Source organism: Zingiber officinale, chromosome 9A (genome assembly GCF_018446385.1).
Source record: "Zingiber officinale cultivar Zhangliang chromosome 9A, Zo_v1.1, whole genome shotgun sequence".
In the NCBI taxonomy this organism is placed as follows: domain Eukaryota; kingdom Viridiplantae; phylum Streptophyta; class Magnoliopsida; order Zingiberales; family Zingiberaceae; genus Zingiber; species Zingiber officinale.
Window position 1 is genome coordinate 71,439,553 of NC_056002.1, and position 21,957 is coordinate 71,461,509.

General features: G+C 34.3%; 1 long non-coding RNA gene across 1 annotated transcript; it reads left to right on the forward strand.

Moving 5' to 3' along the window:
- The first annotated feature begins 1,026 nt into the window (after positions 1-1,026).
- LOC122020568 lies at positions 1,027-2,966 on the forward strand. The gene is made up of 2 exons (XR_006122261.1): positions 1,027-1,252; positions 2,717-2,966. It is a non-coding gene; the product is annotated as an uncharacterized LOC122020568 (long non-coding RNA).
- The last annotated feature ends 18,991 nt before the right edge of the window (positions 2,967-21,957 follow it).

The following is a 21,957-nucleotide window of genomic DNA, read 5'->3' on the forward strand; positions in this document are numbered from 1 at the left end:
CTTTGCCATTATCAAAATTTAGATTCTATCGTTGGGTGCTTCCTGCACCAACAAACTATCCTTGGAACTCCAAAATTAAATTTTCTAGATATGGTTAGGGCTATGATGGCTCAAGCTAATTTGCTAATTTCTTATTGGAAAGATGCATTATTAGCTGCAACCTATATATTTAATCGAGTGCCTTTTAAATCTGTTCCATCTATTTTTTATAAACGTTGGACAGATCAGAAAATCATATTTAAGTAATTTGAGACATTGGGGGTCAGCTGCCTGTGTTTATGATAAAACTAACAAATATAGGAAATTAGGACCCCAAAGGTAAAAAAATGTATCTTTATAAGATATTCTAAGGGTTATGCTTTCATTGGTGAGCAACAAGATAAAATCATCTTTGAAATAGAGTCAAGAGATACTATTTTTCTCGAAACTTAGTTCCCAACAAGAGGTGAAATTGATAAAACAATGCCTTTATTTGGGACAGAGGAGTAGGATAGTGTTCCTTTATCATCAAATCAGGTATCACGAGAGATGCCTGAATCTAGTTGAATGAGTCAGTTTTTCAACCGTCTAACCTATGAAAAAGTAGTCGGTAGATTATTCCTCAGAGAAGATTTAATATTGAGAATAAGACATTAATGATTCTCTCAGTTGACAATGAGGAACCTTGAACAGTTGAGGAAGCTTTGAGATGCTAAGAGAAAAATGGAAAATTAAAATGGATAAGGAGATGAAGTCTATCAGTGTAATGTCTCACAAGCGTAATTAATTTATTTACTAAATTTACTAAGAACCCCACGGGCACTAATTAAGAGAATTAAATCATAAAATTTAATACGAATTTTAGAAATTTTTCGGAAGTTCAAATGAACTTGTATGACATGTTTCAAGGGTATAGAGGTAGGAAATTGGATAGAAGCATATGACCCAATTTAAATTAGGAGTTGATTAATTTAATTAACCTAAGTAAGAAATGATAACCTAGGTATAAAATCCTCACCCCTCACCGTTTTTCCCAAAACCACCGATTCCCACTCCTTGCTCAGCTCGACCGACTTCGACGGAATTACTCACCGAGCCCCAAACTCCGATCAAGCACCTTTCTGAGCCGGCGGGCTATGGAGGATGCTGCGACCGGACGCGGAGGTCCCCAACACCTCTCTACCAGCGCAACACCACTGAGTTAGGGGTTTCTACGGTGACACGAAGAAGAGAAAGACAAGTACTCTCCATTATGGGGTATGAGATCACTGAGGTAGGGATTAGGTGCTTAGGAGGAGTAAATGTGTTTGTTAATTGTTCGATTGGTTTATCAAGTTGAGATTTTGCCATTCTGTGACGTTCTTGCAATGGCTTGTGGTTTCTCTAGGTTTCTGCGAAGGATTTGGGGGTCGATGATCAAAATTTGGTGTTGAACGGGTGTCCCTTGATAGCTTCTGGATTTCTGTTTGATTTTTGGAGTTTTCGATTGGTTTCTGGGAGATTTGTTCTGTTCTAATGCCTGGTTTTGCCTCTTCAGAAAGGATTTAGGGTTGGCTGATTTGGTTATACTGATATCATCACCGTAGGATTCTTATTGTTGATCGGTTTCGATTAGAAGAGTTTGGATTTGAGGACATTTTTGGTTTCTCGAGTAGGCTGAGAGATTGTGAACAAATTTGAGAGATTTTGAGGGTATTTATATTCCTCATGTAACTGTGATGCTCCGGCGGTTTGTTTTAGGATAGATTTAGGGTTGATGTTCTAACCCGGATTGAAGATGCTTTTCCTTTCTCTATTGCTTCCAATGGTTAATGTTTTAAGCCCAGATCAAAGATGCTTTCATTTCTCCATTGTTCCTGGAATACTGAATTGGTTTGGGATGGTGGGATTTCAATCTAAGGTTGTTCGATTTTAGCGATTTGTGATTGGTTTTGGTGTGGGTTGATTGGAGTTTGATTTGAAAGTGAATTTTGGCTTTCATACGAGTTGGTTGTGGTTTTGTGGATGGTTCTAGTAAGGTTGAAATGTGAATTCGAAGTGGGATCTTCAAGTAGTGGTATAGGCTGTAGTTGTTGAATTTTATTCTAGCTCTCTACCATATGTGCAAGCTTCTAGTTGTTTCTTTCAAGGATTGATACACATTCTTTGTCTTGAATTTTCTTCTAGTTCTCTTTCATATGTGCATGTTTCTAGTTGTTTGTTTCAAGGGTTGATATATATTATATGTGCTGACTTCCAGGGTAGCTCCCCTACGTGTATGCATGTTTCGGTTGTAGCTTCCATAATTATTATGCTTATGGAATGGATAGAATGTGCAATTAATGTCAGGATAGTAGGATGGGCACGGGCACGGGCATGGGCATGGGCATGGGCATGCCATATGTGGTAATAGTATGGGTTGAGTGTCTTGGGATGAGCTTGAGGGAAGATCCTTCCTAACTTGACTAATAATTTATTTATGTTAGCTTCGGTTATATGACTGCATGTTCACTGGGAGGTACCTCTAGGGTCATGATTATGGATTGAATGACTGGCTTAAATTGTGGTTACCATATTGTGTCATATCCACTGTTATTAGCTATGTAGGTTCTTTTGTATATCATACTTTCCTTCTTTATTCTGTAATTGATTTATGATCTATGCCTACTAGATACTATTCCTGCCATTATATGGATGTCATATCTTTCATATTGGATGTACTTGCTGGGGGTGTAGACTCATGATGCTTATGTTATAGGTGAGAGAGACACCTCCCAGGATATGATGGAGGGCATATGGACAGAGTAGACAAGAAGGCGGAATGGATTCATGACACACTGTTCGGAGGTCTTAGGAGTGCTGTGAAGACTTGTTTTCTCATGTGTCTTCCTTTATTGTATGAGGAGATATACTAATGGTTCCCCCACCCTTTTATTAACTTCTTGATTGCGATGTTACTGTTACATTGGGTATGGTGGTTTATTTTGATAGGATTTCTGTTTCTTTCACGGTAAAGGTTTAGAGGTTGTCCTATGTTTGCTCTTTGGTGTAAAATATAAAAAAAATATACTGAGGGAGGTCTAGGGATGTTTCAATGAGAAAGAATCAAGTTTGACATTTTGTCGATCTTCTTTTGGGCCGAAGGGCTATTAGTGTAACGCCCGCCCTTCCTCTTGCCCTGAACGGCAAGGGCGGCCCTATGCGAACATACATACATGCATATGAAATCATTGCAGCGGAAGAATTTTTTTTTTTTTTTTAACTTAATCATATAAACAAAACATGTGAACATGCTAGCACTCATGCATATAACATTTTAATTACTATCTATTACTTGAAACCTGATACATGCTTGTTTAACTAAAACATAAAACGTACTAAATAAGAAGGAAAATTAAACATGTATACTGTTCTCTAGAGTTCATGATAACTAACAATTTTCTAAATAAACAAGTACTTAACATTTCGAGGTGTCATGGAAGTAAGAGCAAGTATAGTTCACCTTAAGTATAAACCATCCAACAAGTTCAAGCTAATATCATCAGAAGTAGCAAGAAAGAAATAGTTCACATGCAAAAGTATCAAATAGGAAAAATAAGTTAATATGCAGAACTTAAAATATGTATAAGTCCTGAAACACAAAACAGATCTCTTCCACCATGTCACTGCCACACACAACTTTGCCCTTCCTGCTGCTCCCTTTAGTTTAGCCATGCTTTACCCTTTTCTGCAGTACAAGGAAAATAAAACTATAAGCACATAAGCTCAGTAAGATCCTTTCCTACTCACAAAAGTCATAAATCATGAATTAAACATGGAGTAGTGATATATTCATTTAACCACATCTAGATTTTCACCTTTCATGTTAGCATGAGGTAGTGTCATATTCATTTAGGCAAATCATAACATAGTATAAGAGAGTATAAGCATAAAGTAGTAGCATGTTCTTCTAGGTATCATAGACATATCTCAAGAGAGCATCTTTCTAAAGCATAATAATCACATAACATGAAATCACATATATATGCAAGATATTCTTTTGAAAACATATATTATATAAATACTTAAACATCAATCTCAACATGAGGGCCCGACATTGTACCACATATATGAATTACGCGCATCCTAAATAAATCCGAGGTAGCTAATCTCGAACCTACTAGGAACTAGGCCTGTGCTTCGACCTAGGGGCAACATAGGAGCCCATCCCATGGACCATTCTTAGGATCCGGTACAAGCCATACAAAAGTAAAATAGCATATCATGTTTCTTGTCATATCATGAAGAGTGCTCTTAATCAAAACTTATAGGGAAGCATATCTTAGGTCTTATGTTACTTATTATATCGTGAAGAGTGCTCTTAATCCCAACTTATAGGGAAGCAACTCTTAGGCATTTTCTCATACATAAGCCTTGCATAAGCATAACATGATAACATAGAGTCCACATATCACATAACATATCATGAAGAGTCATTAGCATCCATAATTGGGGTCTTGATCTTTCTACAAACCCTAATTCCATGTCTTGGCAGAAACCTATAAGCATGATTCTAGGGTTCTTTTATGCAACTTTAAGCATGAAACATTAAATTAATATCACATGATACAAGGCATAGCAAGTGAGACTCTTAGCAAGCATACATGAAATTTCCTACCCTAATTTCCAAGTCTTGGCCGAAACCTATAAGCATGATTCTAGGGTTTTCTTTTAAGCAACTTCAAGCATGAAACATTAAATTAATATCACATGATAAATGACATACAAGTGAGACTCTTAGCAAGCATACATGAAATTTTCAACCCTAATTTCCAAGTCTTGGCCGAAACCTGTAAGCATGATTCTAGGGTTTTCTTTTAAGCAACTTCAAGCAAGAAACATTAAATTAATCTCACATGATACATGACATAACAAGTGAGACTCTTAGTAAGCATACATGAAATTTTCAACCCTAATTTCCAAGTCTTGGCTGAAACCTATAAGCATGATTCTAGGAGTTTTTTTTTTTTTGAGCTACATAAATCATGAACAACATCTTAATAACATCATATCACATATTAGGTATCATGAGAGAACATAGGCTAGACAAATTTGAGTTTAAACTTCTCTAGGCCTTTTAATTCATCTTGGCCGAAACTTAAAGACATGACTCTAGGGTTTTGAGCTACATAAATCATGAATAACATCTTAATAACATCATATCACATATTAGGTATCATGAGAGAAAACATAAGCTAGACAAATTTGAGTTTAAACTTCTCTAGGCCTTTTAATTCATCTTGGCCGAAACTTCAAGACATGTTTCTAGGGTTTTGAGCTATATAAATCATGAATACCATCTTAATAACATCATATCACATATTAGGTATCATGAGATAAAACATAAGCTAGACAAATTTGAGTTTAAACTTCTCTAGGCCTTTTAATTCATCTTGGCCGAAACTTCAAGACATGTTTCTATTTGAGCTACATAAATTATGACTAACATCTTAATAACATCACATAACTTATTAGGTATCATGAGAGAATACATAAGCAAACCTAAATAGAGTTTAAACTTTCCTAGGCCCTTTGTCTCTTCTTGGCCGAAACTACTAGGCATGAATTCTAGGTTTTTAAGCAACATAAATAATGAAAAACATCTTAATAACATCACATAACTTATTAGGTATCATGAGAGAATATATAAGCAAACCTAATTGAAGTTTAAACTTTTCTAGGCCCTTTGTCTCTTCTTGACCGAAACTACTAGGCATGATTCTAGATTCTTAAGCAACATCAAACATGGAAAACACTCGTAAACTACTTGTACCGCAGGTGAGGGAGATACTTACATCCTCTTGCTTGGTTTACTAAGAGAATACCCTTGGTGAAGAAGAAGACTAAGATCCTTTTCGCTTCTAGAATTCCCTTTTCCTTATTTTTTTTTTCTTTCTTGTAATAAGATTATGCTTCAAGAACTTCCCTTTGTGAAGTTTTCTTAGGGAGAAAACCCTTAGCTTGAATTCGGTAATGGGAGAGAGGAGCTTGGAGTTTTCGGTGAAGGAAGAAGGAGGAAGAAGGAAAATAATAGCTTTTCTTTCCCTTCCTTCTATTTATTCTCCATGAAAGGGAGAAGGGAATACACCTTTTCATTCTTCCCTTCATTTATTCTAAATGAAGGGAGAAGGGAAAATGAACTCTTCATGCTAAGTGAAGGGGAGAAAGAAAAGACAAACTTTTCTTCTAAGTGAAGGGAGAAAGGTGTCCCTTCACCATCCTTATCCTTAACTACAATTTCCCTTTCCTTCCTACTAATACTTTCTCCTGGGCTATTGGTTGTAACACCGGCTATTGGTTGTAACACCCCTAGAAAGCCTAGATAAGAAAGTAAGGATAATGACAGTACGAATGAAAAGAAGGTGTAAATATTCTAAGTTAAATATTAAGATGGATTTAGATGATTAAAACTTTATGAAAGAAAAATAAAGTTGAGAGTATAAATCATCTATGCATGATTTAAAATGTATGGAATTAATATGGACAAAAGGAAGAAATATGAGATAATATATATATGTATGAAATATTTATGCATAATGCATAATATAGTAATATACGAATTATTATGTACAAAAGAAAATAAAATATTAGAAGAGAGATTGAACCTTGGATCTCTTGTAAGGAACATGTATAGGATACCAAAGGGGATAGGAGAATTATTGATAAGGAGAGAAAGGATTAAGTAGTTAAGAATAAGAAAGGATTCTTTCTACTTAAAAGGAAAAGGAAGTAAAAAGAAATAAAAATATACATAAACAAGTTTTGATCCTTGGTTCTCTTGTGGATGCATGCATGTGTTAACCAAGTGGGATAGGAGAGGATATTGTAAGAGGAGAGATAGGAATTTTAATTAAAGGAGAGAAAAGAGAGAAATTAAGGGAAACAAAAGAGAGAACTCAAAAGGCATTTCTCTAGAATATTTTTAACATTAAGAAGAGAAGTAAATAAGGAGGATGAATCAAGACAAGTTTCCTCCCCTCATTTTAGTATAAATAGGCATGGAGGGGTGACTTCAACTTCATCCTCACTCACTTTCCTCCTCTCCTCCCTTGGGTGCCGGAAACCCTCTCCCTTCCTCCTTTCTTCTTCTTGTTGCCGAGCAACACAAGAGGAAGAAACCTCTTCTTCCTCCTCACTCCCTCCCTCTTTTCTTTCTTGTTGTTGCCGAGCAACACAAGAGGAAGAGGTCTCTTCTTCCTCCTCCTCTCCACCAAAAGACCTAGCCACTCCTCTCCTCCATTGGTGCCGAGCAAAGCAAGCAAGGAAGAAAGGTCCAAGCAAGTTCTCAACTCTAGGAAACTTAAGCGAAGAAGGTAAGCTTCCCCTCACCTGTGGTACAAGGCTTTTTATATATTTTTCAGATTTTATGAGGATTTTAAAACCTAGAAACAAGTTTGAGAAAATTCGGTTAAGAAGAGCTTTCGAAATCTAGTGAGGTGTAACTAAGTCTACACTACATGATAGATTTTCTATGCCATAGAAAAGGGATCTTCTTCATGTTTTTACACCTATATGATGCTTGATCAAAGGAGTACTTAACCCTAGAATTTCGGCCAAAAATATTTTTAAGAGGCTAGGGAAATTATTGTTTTACCCAACTAGTACGAGGTTCTCCCTATGAAATGTTAAGGATCATGTATTTGTTTTCTTGTTTAGAAGATAATTGAAAATAAAAGAAAAAAAAAAGGGAAAGGAACCTAGGAAGTGTTATACATAATGAGAAAGAATGAAATTTATGCTATGTATATGCCATGATATGTGATAGCATAGAAATGCTATACATAATGAGAAAAGAATGAAATTTATGTTATGTATATGTCATGATATGTGATAGCATAGGAAATGCTATACATAATGAGAAAAGAATGAAATTTATGTTATGTATATGCCATGATATGTGTTAGCATAAGAAATGCTATACATAATGAGAAAAGAATGAAATTTATGTTATGTAAATGCCATGATATGTGATAGCATAGGAAATGCTATACATAATGAAAAGAAATGAAAAATGAAATGCATGAAAGATTGTTAGGGATATGATATGATAGTTATGCATGATAAATTATTTTTGTATGGTTTGTACCAAGGGTGGGCTCCGTAAACGCCCCGGGGTCGATGGAATAAGACTCGGGCCTCGTCAGAAATGGGCTTCTGAATGCCCTAGGTCGATGGAGTAAGACTCGGACCTAGTATGTATGTATGGTAGGGTTCAAGACTTGCTACCTTGGACCTACTTAAGAAGCGCGCGCATTATGTATGTGGTACAAACCGGGATCCCCTCTAATGATGATATGAATTTCAAGTACTTATAAGTATAAGTTTTCAAATTCATGATGCATTGCCTACATATGTGCTTGAATTATCTGATGATTAGATATTATGTCACGTGATATTATGATATGACTATGAATATGATACCCTTGTATGTCGTATGCTTATGATACCTCGCATGATATTGATATGCAATGATATGAATTCGGTTTTAGTGAGTAGGAAAGGAACTTACTGAGCCATGAGTGCTCATAGCTTACTTTCCTTGTACCGCAGATAAAGAAGCTGGATGAGCTAGAGGAGCAACAGGAGGAGCAGATAGTGATGTGTGTGGTGGTGGCTCGGCAAAGAACGATCCGGACAAATTAATATGATTAGTTATAGAATCAACATATGCACATTTGAACAAATCAGAATATGTGATATTATGCTTAATAAATTAAATTCTTTAAAGTTTTTATTCTTCCGCTGTTATAACTAAAGCATGTACGTAAGTAGTATAAGAACGTAGCGCCACCTTTGGTTGGGTAAGAAGGGTGGGCGTTACATTGGTTATCCCATACTACTTAAAACTTTACTACTTGTTAAGAGGTTCAAGGTTCAAGCCTTGACCACTCTTCTTTTATTTTTCTTTTGGTTCCATTTTCTCTTATTCTTAAAAGAAATTCATATGAAATTGTTAGGCATTATAATTAGGAATAAATGAATTCTCAAAATTAAGAGGAAAGTAAATGGATCGATTAATCGATACAAAACTCATTTAATTACAAAAGGATATACCCAAATAGAGGGTATTGGTTTTAAAGAGACATTTTATCCAATTATAAAGTTTATGTCAATATGTGTCATTCTAGTTATAGTATTATATTTTGACATGGAATTAGATCAGATGGATATAAAAATGACTTTCCTTAATGGTAATCTTAATGAGAAAATCTATATAGCATAGTCAGAATGTTATATTGTTGAAGGCTAAGAGAATAGAGTATGTAGACTTAAGAAATCTATATATGGGCTAAAGCAAGTATCAAGATAATGCAACATAAGATTTAATGAAGTCATTTTGTCTTATAGTTTTGAAATGATCAATGAGAATCATTGTGTTTATCTAAGAAGGGAAAAAAGTGTATCATTTTATTATTATATATTGATGATATGCTAATAGCTGAATGTGACATAAAGTGTGTGATAGAAGTCAAATTGTGACTTTCATCACAATTTAACATAATAGATATTAGAGAAGCTAAGTACATCTTATGAGTGAAGACCATTAGAGATCGATCAAAAAGACTTTTAGATTTCTCTTAAAAGACTTATATTACTAAGATGCGACAATACTTTAATATGTCAGATTGTAACATTGAACAAATTCCTACAGTGAAAGGTACTATTCTGAGAAAAAATATGTATCCCAACACTCCTAAAGAAATAGCCAAAATAAAAAAAAATCATATGTCAGTGCTATTGGTAGTTTAATGTACATTATATTATGTACTTGTTTTGATATAAGCTATACTATTGACTTAGTTAGTCGTTTCCTGTTAAACCCAAGATCAAGACATTGGAAAGCGGCGAAGAGAATATTCAAATATCTCAAAGGGATAGCGGGTTATTGTCTTTGTTTCCAAGGATTAAATATGAGCTTAAGTGGCTGCATAGATGCAGATTGGGCTGGAGACCTTGATGATAGAAAATCCATATCTAGCTATACCTTCTTGTTAATGGTGGCACCATCTCATTGAATAGCAAGAAATAGACTTGTGTAGCATTGTCAACAATAGAAGCTGAGTATGTCGCTTGTGTAGCGACTGTGCAAGAGACTGTCTAGTTAAGAAGGTTCATGAAACATCTGAAAATTGTTGGGGATAGTGAGAGTTCTATTACAATGTATTATGATAGTCAAGCTGCTATAACTTTTCCAAAGATCCCAAATATCACAGTAAAGGTAAACATATAGAAATTAAGTATAATTTTGAAAGGGATATTATTGACAAGAAAAAGATAGTTCTTCAGTACACCCCTATACGTAATATGCTTGCAGATCCTTTTACTAAATTGAAGAGTCATTATAAGGACATGTGAAGTCTTTGAGGCTTTGAAGAATGAAACATATTGTAAAGACAATTAGATATATGAAAATATTATGATCTATTCAGTGTATATGTCTTTGTTATATTTGAATAAAGTCTCGATAAGCATGATGTCAGGTTGAGATTGGTCCACTCACATGGACAATCATCTCTATTTATTAAGTATAAATAGAGGTAATGTTATTTATGAGATAATTGTGTAGCTGTGAATAGAGACATACTCATAAGTTACGATCATCTTGATAATTGTGTCAAGATGAGATCATTTATGTAATGATTAGAGTAAATGAACTCATCATTTACTGAATCTGCTTAAGGTTAGATTGGAATTTATATGTTGAATTCAAAATTAGACATTAGGTATATCTAGATCAAAATTTGTACGATGTTAAATTTTGAGAAAAACATGCATTCTTTTTAGTAAAGAGAATAATATCATAGTATATGATTCATACCACATGTGCTATAATAACAAGAAGGGTAGTAGAAGAATGGATTCCTATTTCTCTATTATGTAAGACCCTTGAGATTATAAGATAATCTCAATTTTACCCTAAGTGACTATTTGACTGTCTACTTGAAGTTCTGATCAGTAACTACTAATTTAGCATGTTTCATATTATCTATGGGTGATTCAGTCTATGGAGCATAACTAGGAAATCGACTGATTAAAATGAATAGATTCTAGGTAAAAAGGACGATTAATATTGATTTACATCTTTAACATTTATTCACTAGTACTAGTTACATTTTTGTTCAATACATAAAATGTAGTTATGAATAATTATATTGAATTAGAAATGTTGAACTTGCTCTCGATATAATAGTCATTATGAGAGATTAGATATGTTCATAATGATGTAAATGATTTAATCTAGGGTGAAAACAAGTTATTGATATCTTTGATTTCTTCTATAGAGCAGCTATATAAGGTGTAACAATCTTCTTAGCAATAATTGCTCAATGTGCTTGCTGTCGTATGAACCATTTTTCCTAAAGTATAGATTGGATGTTTTGATTTGGTCTTTGTGTCTAATTAGTTTTTTCACTACAAGAAAACAGGGCTTCAAAAACAGACTTAATGATCCGTTTCATTTTAGTAAATTATAATATTTTTTAAAAAAATTAAGATTAAATTTAAAACAAATTTAAAATGAAATTACATATAAAATTTTTAAATAAAAATAAATATGAATTATAAACAGAATTGAATTTGAGATTGCATAATTTCTGTGACAAATTTTGTTTATAAATTAATTATAATTTAAAACGGAAATAAAATCTTTTCAAATTTATATAAATTAGACACTGATTTTCTATGGAATAATTATTTTTTTAACTTTAATAAAAAATAATATTTGAAAAGAAATTTAAAACAAATTTTGATACGAAATTACATATAAATTTTATAAACAAAAAATAAATATGGATTATAAACGGAATTTGAGATTGCATAATTTTTGTCACAAATTCCATTTAAACATTTAATGAAAATTTAAAATGAAAATAAAATCTATTTTAGATTTATATAAATTAGAGACAGATTTGATACGAAATTATAAATTAGAGATTAAATTGAACCTAAAGATTTAAGTCAAGGAGAAGTCCAATCTGGATAAATCTGAACCATTGGATCAAATCTGAAACAAATTAATCAAAGGGCTTCGATCTGATTAATTCTGGTCATTCATCAAGATCTAGTTGATTCTGTTTGATCTGTGTAGATCTGGGATGATTCGAGTCATTCATTATGATCTAACCATCTTGACCATTCAATTGGTTCCAATCGATCTTGACCGTTCAATCAGAGTTGATCTCATCCATTCACCTAGATCCGGGCCAATCTTGGTCATTCGATCAGATGGGGGAAATAAGAATGGATGAAGCACAGTATCTTCATATTCTCTTCTTCTCTGCTTCCTCACGTGATTGCTACCGGGACGCCGCCTCTTCTCATCGAACTCCACCTTCAATCAACCGGCGAGTTCATCCACCACTCCACTACCGGCCGATTGATCCTCTCCATCTCCCCCATTTGCATCCCGTCTCCCTCCTCCATCTCAGCCTCATATTCTTACCGACGCGAACGCTACTCGACGCCAACTCCACCACCACCGACACACCGAGGAAAGGGGTTTTCCTCTCTCCGGTCGTCGCCCATCGCCCATCTTCTTCCTCTTCTCATCTTCCTTCCACGATCAGCCTCCATGCTTCCAACAACAGCTCTACCACATCTTCGATCCATGAGTTCTTGGGCTTTCCTAGCTTCATATTCAATTCGAATAGCTATCTTCTTCATCCATCTCTGGTCCAGCAGCCTTCTCTTCTTCACCAAGTCCGTAGCCATTGCCTTCACCACCGGACAGTTTCATCTACGCCTTACAGAGATTGGATTATTTCTTTTATCATGTTGGATGTGTGTTGATGTATCTTATTGAATGCGGTGTATCAAACTTGATCTTTCTTAATTAGATTGCATGCACTTGGTTTTAATTGTTTCATGCACACAACTTGTTTGATGAAATGTTCCAATCGTAGTTTGGTTCTAATTACTGCATATCATGTGTTTGGTGAAATGTCTCTGTCAATAGGTAGGTTCAATTTGATGTATCTTAGTTTGTTGAACTCTCTACTTTGTATTGCTTTTACAATTGCTAAGTTTTATGTCTTCATTTAAATGCAGTTAGGTTAAGTTAGATTAGGTTTCTTTAATGCTCTAGGTTTCGTTTCATGCTTAGTTTCGTTAATTATTTCATGTTGACTTTTATTTTCTGTAATTGTAATTAGATTAGACTTAGCTCTCAATTCTTGCATTGTATTTTATTCATTAGGTTTGGTTTGATACTTGCTTTGCTATTTCATTTCTTACTCTTAGAATCCAAAATCCAAAATCCAAAATCCAAACCTCCTATTTAACTTCAAAAACCTTAAGCAATAACAAATTAATCCTAAGAATTATCATCCTATCATTATATTCCTTGAGAGAGACAATTCGAGTCGATTCTATACTACCGTAGTGTAGAGGGGGTTCAGTACTTAATTATTTGATATCCATTTCATGACAAAATCAGGTTTATCAATAGTCGCACACCTTTCGATCGCACGATGTCGCCTATCGTTGATAGGTCACACATACCTTGTAGTCATGCAATGTTGCCTATTGCCGATAAGTCGCGCGAGGATGAAACTTAGGGCATTTTCCTTTTTGCTTTGATCCCTTTTCTTCAATTTTTTATTCACAAAAAATTCTTTTGTCATTTTCCATTTTTCGTAATGTTTGTACTCTTTGGTTTCTCATTTCTATGTTTAGTGTTTATTGTATTTTAAGTTGTTACATATTGTTTCCTTATAGCCACAATGCTCTAACTAATTTGTAGATGAGAATGAGGTTATTTGGAGCAATCAAGTTGTCCAAGAATGATCCGTAATTATTTAATGAGATAACTCTACTTTTCCATATTCTATTGTGACTTATGTTTCACTCATTTGTATCATGTAGGATACCAAGAGCAAATGTTGCATTAGCCACAACAACCAAGAGCAAATGTTGCATTAGCCACAACAACCAAGAGCAAATGTTGCATTCTAAACCATCTTTTAATCTTTTGCTTGGTACTATTTGGTTACTATCTGCTATAGTTTTATTTATTAATATTATAGGATTATTTCTTGACAATATTTATAGTTCGTGTGGTATTGTGTTTTTGGATATTAAGCTTTTTTTGTTTGTGATTTAAATTAATCAATGTGTAATAAGAAGACTAGTAAGTCTTTTCTGTTGTCTTGTATTTGATTTTGTTATATGGATTTAGAGATTCTAAGTTTAAGATTCAAATTTGAAGAAAATTCTACTTAAGTATTTGTTCACACTGACCAAATTTTTATGATTTTGTGATGCCTATTATTTTAGTGCCAAAAGAGTCTTCATGACTTGTTGATTCTTTAACATTGACAACTAACTCTGGACTAATTAGTGGATGAACATTGATATTGATTATGACTTTTGTATAATTTCAATTTTATGTATTAAAATTTTGATATTGTAAGACTTACTCGTTTCATGTTTTGATTTGTTAGATTGTCTCAACAAAATTAGTTGGTTCATTAATCTATAAAGAGAAGTAATTTATCTCATGGAGTTCGAAGACAAGGAGGGTAGAAAGAAGAAATTGAAGGAATGCATGCTATTAGCCTGAGGATGGAGGAACAAATTATTGAAAGTAAAAAAATTAAAACTTGTTATCATAGAAAGTAGACAGAGGGAAGAAAATCGTATTGAGGAAGGTAGGCAAAGAAAAGAAAATCTTAAGGAGATGGTTTGAAAATGATTCAAGAGATGAAATATACAAATCATTTAAATCTAGGAGAATTTGGGCTTAATAAGGGTAGTGATAGAAAATGTCATGTAAAGATTAGATTACTTATGGTAAGATTTAAAATTTCATATAATTGTTTATAGTTTGATTATTGGTCAAATTTGTTTGGATAATGTAAATATTTATTTATTTTAATGTTAATTGTATGATACATTTGGAATTAGAAATTATTTCTTTTTAATAATTTTAATTTATTTGAAATGAAGAATTATTTTAATATGTTGATGAGAAATATAAAAATATAATATAATAATATTTAGTGATAAATTTAAAAATAAAATTATATATGAATTTATTAATAGAATTGTAAATAGATTTATAAACAAGATTACTAATAGATTTAAAACAAAATTAGAGACATAATTTACATTTGAAATCAATTTTATTTCGTTAACTTAAAAATAGATTTATAAACAACTTTTTCATCCATTTTTAAAATTAGAGACGGAATAGTTCCGTCTCAAAATTGGCTACAGGACTTTCACTAATGGATTTTTGAGACGGGATATTTCGTTTCAAACTTTCTATAGAGACAAAAAATGACTTTCAGAGATAGTTTTTTTCGTCTCTGAAGCCCTGTTTTCCTATAGTAATTTACTCTGCTCTTCATGACTTGATCATCATATAGTTTATGTGACTTACATGGTCTTTGTGACAAGATAACCTTTATAAATTGATTTGGATGAGTGGGAGATGTTGGACATAATAATATTTGTAATGTTAGGAAGATGAAGGGGTGTCCATTCACCTTCATCTTCCTCCATTGTGTGCAATTAAAGCATCAGTTACAAAATCAATGGATTCTCCTTTAAAAAGCATCCAAGAGAAATCAGGAAAAAAAAGGGAATTGGAGGTGAACGAAGTAATTGGCAAAGGAGAACATCCAATGAGATTGAGATTTGATTTGTGAACCAAAGGAGAGCTTTTCGACCTTGTTTCGTTGATCCTATCTGAAAACTATAGAGATGATGCGCTAGGCATAGTGGCTTAGTCGTTGACTGGGACAAGACTTTTTTCACCACAAAGAATCTTCCTTTTGATACTGTGCATATATAGAGATGAGCCAACAAATTGTCAGCGCCCAAAAACCAAGGGGGAGTCCCTAGTGAAGGCCCCCCGGCGCTCAAGTTAGTACAAGTCTGGACAAGTGAATGAAGACTAGTAGAGAATGTGCATGCGAGAGTAAACTTTAGATGTTCAGAGAACGTACCTTGCCAATAGAGAGGGCCCCCTTTTATATACCACCTCTCATAAGCTTCGCAATCATGAGGTGGTAAAATGTGTCAAAGGTTGTTAAGTAAATGAAAGCGTACAACCTAGGTAATGTGCAATAATTGTCCGAGGAATCTTTTATTTACCCATATATATACCTCTTTTGTCATTTATAGTTTTTGTCGTTACTGAGGTGTTTGAAGGAATATGCTGTCATAAGTGGTCTGCTGATGGGGAACATGATTATCCTTGAAGAAGATTCTAGAAGAATATTCTCTGACATGTGATTGTTATTCTAATAGGTTGTTAGGATTCTCTGCTCATGTTGTCGGCTGAGTATATCCTGGTCGACCCATAAGGTTGGCCATCTTTATGCCTATCCTTGAACTAAGTTGCTCAATTATGTTCCACAATCTTTACTCATGTTGTTGGCTAAGTATATCTTAGATGACCTCTAAGGACGGTCATCTTTGTTGGATCATAGACGTTCGATAAAGGGGGGGGGGGGTGAATAACGAAAAACGTTCGAACAGGAGTAAACGCAGCGGAAAAGTAAAACAATGCTAACACAATTCACTTTACTTGGTTCGGAGCCTTTGTCGACTCCTACTCCAAGGCCCGCGGTCGTTGACCGCTTTCGGTGGGCAATCACTATCAATTCGAATATTACAGAGTTTAAGTACAAGAACTGACAGAGGAAGAAAATACCGACAACAGAATAAAAACAAAACCAGCACTGAGTCGGAAAGCTTTTCGTGGCGTCGCGAGAGCACAGAGGAGCAGATCTTGGATTCTGAGTTGTTGTTGAAGCTCTACCTCTGTCCCTTCTTTTATATGAGGCTCGGGGCACTTCGGATCCCTTCCAGGCACCCTGGTGAGACGTGGCAGGTCCAACCAGTGAGCTCCACATGGCGACGACGCGTTCAGGATAAAGTTACCTCCCGGGCGCCCGGATCCCTCCCGGGCGCTCGGATCCCTCCCGGGCGCCCAGACCTCCGGGCGCCCGGACCACCTTTTTCTAGGGAACACCTTTCCTGCAAAACAAGGTTAGTCCGAGGCAAATAGATAATGTATATCCTACAAAACAAAGTGTTAGCACAGTTTATAAGTTCAATATAAAAGGTATGACTTAGATTCCGTCTTTCCGAGACCGGTATCTAGTCACGATCTCGACTTAGATATCCGAAATGGATCTAAGCCGGATCAACGCCTAATGTTCTATTCCCGGGAACGCGTCCTCACAGTCACTCCCTTCCAGTGACTTACCTTTACTCACCTGCCAGACGTCCGATCTGGCCTTCGACCCGTCTGGACTTCTCGCCAAGCATCCGGTCAGCCCGTCGACCCACTTGGACTTCTCGCCAGCTATCCGGTCAGCCCATCGACCTAGCTGGACTTCTCACCAAGCGTCCGGTTAGCCCGTCGACCCGCTTGGACTTCGTGCCAAACATCCGGTCAGCTCGTCGACCTGTCTAGACTTCGTCTGCACACTTGGTCAGAGTGTTAGATCACGACAAACCTAACTTAACCTGATTTGTCATTCATCAAAACCTGAGTTAGACCATTAGTGCTAACCGCACCAACAATCTCCCCCTTTTTGATGGAATGACAACATGGTTAAGTTAGTGAAAAATATGCTAGTAAAAAAAACAGCATGATTTATAATGTTTAAGTTAGTTTTAAAATATGACATTTTATTTCTCTAACTTAACACCTATCCCTCCCCCTTTGGCATTCATCAAACAAGGACATAAGTTAAACACTCAAAAATACATAATACAGTCAAATTTAAAATGTAAGAAATGATGTCAAGTTAACTTGGGGGAGTTTAAATTTTTGAAGACTTGTTTAAAACATTAGCTTTAGCTTTTAGAAAATAGAAAGAGTAGCTAATTTTTAAAGATCACTTTTGCAACATTAATTAAATTTTCAAAAATGACTTTGCAAATTCAAAGAGAATTTTCTAATCAGAAATTTGAAAAGCTAATTTTTCAGTAGAAGTGTATAAGTTTCAAATTTTTAGGATCAAGTTTTAAATTTTCAAAATACGTTTCAATTTTGAGGTATCTTTCAAACATAAGTTTTCAAAATCAAAATTTTAAGGCCAAGTTTTCAAAATTAGATTTATCAAGGAAATTTCCAAACATAAGTTTTAATTTTGAAACACTTTTCAAAAACTTGAAAAATCAAAGATTTCAAAGCTGAGTTTTAACTGATTAAAACTAAGTTTGCAATAGATTCAAAATCTTAGTTTATAAAATCTAATTGAAGAATTTAGTTTTATAAGTTTTCAAGATTAAGGATTTCAAAGCTAAGTTTAAAAAAATCTTCTTTTTAATACTGATTAAGTTTGTACAAATATTAAATTTGAAAACCGAAATTCAATCTGAAAAAAAAAATTAGAAAAGATATTATGTTTAAGGCGGAGAAAATAATTTTGGTGTTAAGTGTTGATTTAATCCTCCCCCTAAACCTGACATCTAAAATAGCTGTCTAACCAATTAGGTACTTACTGACTATCAGAAGATAGCAGCTTTCACTTGGTTAGTCAAGTTAAGTTCATTGTAATCAGTTAGCGGTTGACTAAACTGAATAACTTAACTTGATTAATATATGTTTGGTATTTAACGCCCAGACTTATATTGATGCACTGACATAAGCATCTTAAGTCACAGGCAATTGGCCTATACATCTCACCCCTTTCTATGTATGTCAATCACAAGCAAGGTAAACCTAGGGTGTTGGTGAGATGCTCAAATACTAGTCCTGGGGGAACATGATTTCTAAAGGGATTTTTCTAGTCTAAGGCTAAAATTGTTTTGAAATTCTAAATGTAGAAAGGTTTTAAAAAAATAAAACAATTTTAACCTAGAATTTAAAACAATTATTTTTTGAAAATAGTTTTTGAATTTTGAAAAGTCCTAGTCTATTAAATTAGAGTATAACCAATCAGATCTGAAATGAAAATCAATAGAACAATAAGTACTACTAAAGCTGTAATAATGTCATAACAGTGCTATGTGTTGGAGTGTATATTGAAAGCCTAAACTTTGTAAACATTCATTATGAATAAAGAATCACATTTGGTCAAATTGTCTACATTTAGTAGTAGTTGTTCAATTAATTTATATTGTAGATAATATAGTATGTGGTGCCACATACAGAAGATGATATTACCAGTACCTTATAAATTATAAACAGTAGCTCGCGACCAAAATAGAAAGGAACAAACCATTAGAAGGTCGTAGTGTAATTAGGTATCAGTTTATCTTGACTGTATAATTACACTAGTACACTCAGAGTGTATTGAGTAGGACCATTTGAGGTCGTTTCTTTTATACTGACTTTATAAAGAAACAAAGACCTCGGTTATTATGGAAGTGTGTGCTCTTAATCCTAATATAATAACAAGCACATATATTTGATATTTATTTCTTTAATTTATCAATGGGTGAGATTTAGTTCGATGAATCAATAAGCCCGATAAATTGAGAAATGATATCACTTATAGTGTGTGTTGTTGATTATAGAAGGAAACTGTGTCCTAGAGATACTAGGTTGATAATGTCCTCAAGAGGAGCTCATAAGGATTGTCATGTTAAACCCTGCAGGTGGACTTAGTCCGACATGACGATAAAGTTGAGTGGTACTACTCTTGGACTAAGATATTAATTAAATGAGTTGTCAGTAACTCACTTAATTAGTGGGCATTCGATATCTTAAACACAGGGAGACTAACACACTCATAATAAGAAGGAGCCCAAAAGTGTAATTTGGGATTGGTGCGGTAGTTCAATAATAGTTCTCTAGTGGAATGAATTATTATTGATAAAATTAAGTTGCGTGTTCGGGGCGAACACGGGATGCTTAATTTTATCGGGAGACCAAAACTAATTCCTCCTCTTGGTCCCTATCGTAGCCTCTTATTTATAGAGTACTATACCCACCTATACCCACCTTCTATACCCACCTAAAGGGGGTCGGCCAAGCTAGCTTGGGAACGAAGCTAGGGCCGGCCTAAGCATAAGTTGGGGTGGCCGGCCCTAGCTTGAACCCAAGCTAGAGGGGCTGGCCATATTAAATTAAAAAAAGATTTTAATTTTAATTTTTATTATGTGGAAGATATAATTTATTAAAGAGAATTAAAATTAAAATATCTCACTTGTAAAAGATTAAAGAAAGAGATCTCTTTCCTTATTTGTAGATTGGTGAGATATTTTATTTTCTCTTTAAAAATTATTCACATTGTAACACCCCTAGAAAGCCTAGATAAGAAAGTAAGGATAATGAGAGTTTGAAGGTAGTGTAAAGAAGGTGTAAATATTCTAAGTTGAATATTAAGATGGGAAGGATTTAGATGATTAAAACTTTATGAAAGAAAATAAAGTTGAGAATATAAATCATCTATATTTATAATACATGGAATTAATGTAAACAAAAGGAAGGAATATGAGATAATATATATATGTATGAAATATTTATGCATAATGCATAATATGGTGATATATGAATTATTATGTACAAAAGAATATCAATAATATGTTAGAAGAGAAATAGGATTGAACCTTGGACCTCTTGTAAGGAACATGTATAGGATATCAAAGGGGATAGGAGAATTATTGATAAGGAGAGAAAGGACTAAGTAGTTAAGAATAAGAAAGGATTCTTTTTACTTAAAAGGAAAAGGAAGTAAAAAGAAGTAAAAATATACATAACCAAGTTTTGATCCTTGGTTCTCTTGTGGATGCATGCATATGTTAACCAAGTGTGATAGGAGAGGATATTGTAAGAGGAGAGATAGGAATTTTAATTAAAGGAAAGAAAAGAGAGAAATTAAAGGAAAGAAAAGAGAGAACTCAAGAAGCATTTCTCTAGAATATTCTTATCATTAAAGAGGAGAAATAAATAAGGAGGATGAATCAAGTCAAGTTTTCCTCCCTCATTTTAGTATAAATAGGCATGGAGGGTGGCTTCATCCTCAACTCACTCTCCTCCTCTTCTCCTAGAGGTGCCGAGACACTCCCTCTTTTCTTTCTTTCTTTTTGTTGTCGAGCAACACAAGAGGAAGAAGCCTCCTCTTCTTCCTCCTCCTCTCCACCAAAAGACCTAGCCACTTCTTCCTCCATTGGTGCCGAGCAAAGCAAGCAAGGAAGAAAGGTCCACAAGCAAGTTCTCAACTCTAGGAAACTTAAGCAAAGAAGGTAAGCTTCCCCTCACCTGTGGTACAAGGCTTTTATGTGATTTTCGGATTTATAAGGATTAGAAAACCTAGGAAAGAATTTAAGAAAATTCGCTAAAGAAAAGGTTTTCAAATCTAAGATGATTTAAACAAGACCTCATTTCATGATAAGATTTTCTATGCTATGTAGAAGGATTCTTTTCCATGATTTTATACTGATATGATGTATGATCAGAGGAGTATCTAACCCTAGGATTTAACCAAAAATATTTTAAAGAGGCTAGGAAGATTATAGTCTAACCAAACTAGTGCAAGGTTCCTTCTATGAAATGCTAAGGACCTTTCTATGGTTTTCTTGCTTGGAAATTAATTGGAACCAAAAGAAAACTCACTTGTATGCTTCGGACCAGAAAGGTTAAGGGTTAGAAAGACTAAACATGCTCCTATGATAGGATATAAAGTTTCTTAAAGGGTGTTCACATTGCTAGAAACTCATGAACTCTTTTTAGGGTTTTTCGGCCATGATAAAAGGGATAGCTTAGATTAGCCTAAACAAAAATATTAATATGCTCAAGACCTCTGTGATATTATGATATGAAAGTTGATTAATGCTCTCATGTTTAATTGGAATGTAGAAAATTAGTTACATGATATAAGACATGTAAGATCACAAGAGTCCTAGCTTGTTTATGATCCAATTTTGTGTATGATGTTCTTAGTAACTTTTGCCATGATATTTACTTAGGCTTTCCATGCTTTAGGCCACTTAAGAAACCTAGCTTAAGGACTGGTAGGTTTCGGCCATGAAGGAAAATAAAAGAAAAAGGGA